Raw genomic sequence first — 3,647 nt, 5'->3', positions numbered from 1 at the left:
GATTCACACCAAAGGCATGCCTTGGCTAGCCCCACAAATGGCAAACGCGCTACACCAATGCACCATCGAAGCCCTCCATTCACCCACATCTTGTCCACGATGCATCTTCACAATAACATCTGTAAGTTATTATTATTTTCCAGTTTCAAGCCAAAAATAGTGTATAAAAAACTCATTGTAAATTTCCACCTCTCTCTAGGTGATGGTCACAAAGGCCCATCTAGGAGATATCATTTTTAAAATTCTCCTAAGACAAATCAAGGGTCAACCATCTCGGACCCAACTCCTTGCTTTGTCTTTTCTGATTAGGGACCTAGCAGATTATCCAAAACCTAATGCAGCCTACACCTATAAAAGGTCACTGAGAGGTCACTATCGGGGGATAGGCCACACATGCATAAAGAGAGAGGGGACTTTGGGAAGTTAGCACTATGCGAAGGAAGCCATGTCCACACCCAGACTCCAAGGGTTGCCACACATACATGAGAGTTGAATCTCCGTACTTATGAAAGCACATAGAGAACACACTATTAGGCTCACCATTTCTCTCTATCTCTCTATCACCATGGTTGCCATCTCGCCAAAGATAAGGTTTTAGTAAATATTGCATTGAAACAGTTTTCCCTTACATCCCGAGGGGTTTTCATTATGTGCATCTCTCACTTTCTCCCTGTTCACCGCTGGGTCAACAACACAACATAACTCAAGTTTCGTACCAAAGTCTTATCTTTTGCGAGTTATGAAATGCTACGGATTATGGCTATAAACGTCATTTGTAATGAGTAGTTATTCTAGTTTCAGAAGCCGGGGTGAAATGGCACTTCCAGATTGTAAATACAAAGCCATTTGACCCTTTCAACCCCATTTTTTGGTTAAACCTAAGGTAGCCTTAGTATATAAGGTACCTAGGTCATTTTGTAAAAGGACTTTTAATCATAATCAAAGTTTTAGCGCTGCCGTCTACTATGTGTGAGAGAGAAAGAGAGTGAGCATGAGCTTTATCCTCTTGCTACACCCGGCTCGCTCAGCACATTGGAGATCCGACTGTACCATTGATGTAGGCTCGAGGAGAGCTACGCGACAACGCCAAGCATTCCACGCGAGATGAAGCGCACACACCGACGCATCTATGAGCTATTTGTGGCCGTAAGTGTATCAAACGATGTCTGTTTTCTGCATGCTAGTAGTCTATAGAATCGTGGCGACGCACTTTCAAAATTCTGTTCTGTCATCCTACGCATTTCCACAGATGGGTTTAGAGTGAGGGTTTTGAGTGTAGTAGATTTGGGACAGGTGTATCCTAGTGAGGGGATGGTGTTTCTTAAGCTTCATACAAATCTGGCATGATTAGGTGAGTTACCTTTCGTATGTGTGTATGTGGCTAGGTAGTGTAGTTGAGAGCAGTGAGGTTCTTGATTGTGGTTTAGTTGGCCTTCCAGAGTGTTGTATGTGTAGGATGGTCTCAGCCTGACAAGCTAGAGAGATTTCCTCCGTGTGCCTATCGTGTCATCTGTGTCCTCGATTGACATTAGTTGATCTAGGTAGTGTTTGCATGCACTTCATGGGTGTGTGAGTTGCTCCCGTCCAACATTGGTGCCGCTGCCGGGGACACAAGGACCTAAGTAGGTTTCCTACTAACACTCGTGTGATGGTTGCTTGATTTAGTTTCGGCTAAAGAAAGCGTTTTTCTTAAGTGGATCCGGAAGAGGATATTCTGCGATCGAGTGGATAGCCAGGAAGCGTGTGTCTTGCCAAGGCTCTGCGACTAGATAGGTTTAGTTACGATCTATGGATTAGAGTAGTTGTTGGTGGTCGAGTGATTTGTGAGGTGATAAAAGCGTTTACTTGTCCGTGTGTGCCAGTAAAGCGTTTTTCTACTCATAGATGCAAAACCCCATATAATTTGTAGGAGTAGCTTTAGGTAAGTGATCCGATTCTGATCTAGAGCTATTCAGCATTGCTAAAGTGCTTGATTGCATTTGAAATCACGGAAAAGTGTGCTTTTGAGGGTAAAAATGCATTAAACAAGCTTTTGTGGATATTTTTGTATGACTGACTGATGCTGTGCATATAAAAGAGCATTTGCAAGGGTTTTGTGAAGAAAACATGCAATTCTGTAAACATAGACATCCTACGCGTAGGATGTCTCAAGGGGGTTCTAGGGACCAAATTTGAAAATTCTGACTGCACCAGTGGGTTCAGAGGGTAGGTTTTACCCTAGTAACATATTGACTAGGTGGTTTTCCTAATTTTTGTTGACCAAAAGCCAAAAGGCGGAGTCAGAAAACGTAAAATTTCAGAAAAGGCTTACATTGAGTGATTTTTGCATGTTTTTGCAATTGTGAAGCATACTTGAACTTGCTGAGAGCATAAGGAAGCATCAGGGACACTTCAGTCTGAAAAAATCAGCCGTAGACATCCTACTCTACAGGGTGATATGGGCATTTTTTTGAAAATCTGAGGTTACTAGTGTGTTTAGAAGGTAGGCTTTACCCTATTTTCACATGGAAAGTGGAAATTTGACCAAATTTTGACAAATCAAAGCCAAAAGAAGAGAATTGCCAGACATCCTACCCAAATTGTGTCCAAGGCCTAATTTTGAGACCAAACCATAGGATGATTCCATAGGCATGTTCTAAATGTTGTATTGAGTGCATGTGATAAATTTCATCTCATTTGGGTCAGCGAAAGTGAAGATTGAACAGACTTTAGCATTTTTTATTGAAAAAGGCAAGGATAGCTAGTTTTGGGGTCTTTTGACATCCAAACCAAAATCTAAGCATAGCACTGGGTTACTGACATCAAGGGGAAGCTGTGGGACAAGTCTGGGGTCAAATAGGCCAAAAAGACATCCTACACGTAGGATGTATTCTGTGTGATTTTGGACTCTAAAATAAATTCTGAGCATACCACAGTGATCAGCACCTTAAGGAGAGTCTGTGATTCAAATTTGGGGCAATTCTGAGCAGTTAGACATCCTACACGTAGGATGTGTAAGGCATGATCTAGAAACCAAAATTATACTGTGACCATACCATGCTGTCATATAGCCTTAGGCAAGCCTCCTAGTCAATTTTGGTCCAATTTGGAGTTGATTTGACTTAGGAATTTATCTGAATGGACATCAGGATTTTGGAACAGATTCTTGATCATTTGACCAACCTATAGGTGTCAGAATCAAAAAGTAAAAATAGCTGTGAGCTTAGCACATCAAGGGGAAGCTACAATGCAAGTTTGAGCTGAAACAGAGCAAAAAGACATCCTACACGTAGTATGTCTCCAGGGTCATAAAGTGGTCAAAATTCTACTTTGGCCATATAGGGAGGTTCTAAGTGTCTCAAGGATTCCAAAACTTTTTTCAAAAGTGAATTTGGACCTTGTTTGACCTGTTTACCAAGCAAAGACAAGAATTGTCAGACATCCTACTCTTGGAGTGCACTAGAAGCTTATGAAGCCCAAATCTTGACTTATTGGCATCCAAATTCAGTTTTGAGCATACAATTGGGTTGCTGAGCACTAGGAGAATCTTGGGATCAAGTTTGGACAAAATCTGAGCAATTTGACATCCTACGCGTAGGATGTCTCCAGCTTGATTTAGGACTCCAAACCAACCTATGAGCACACCACTGTGATCAGCAGATCAAGGA

This window comes from Adiantum capillus-veneris, chromosome 20 (assembly GCF_014529385.1).
Source record: "Adiantum capillus-veneris isolate H3 chromosome 20, ASM1452938v2, whole genome shotgun sequence".
In the NCBI taxonomy this organism is placed as follows: Eukaryota; Viridiplantae; Streptophyta; class Polypodiopsida; order Polypodiales; family Pteridaceae; genus Adiantum; species Adiantum capillus-veneris.
The sequence above is the reverse complement of the archived record's forward strand: the minus strand, read 5'-3'. Positions refer to the sequence as shown.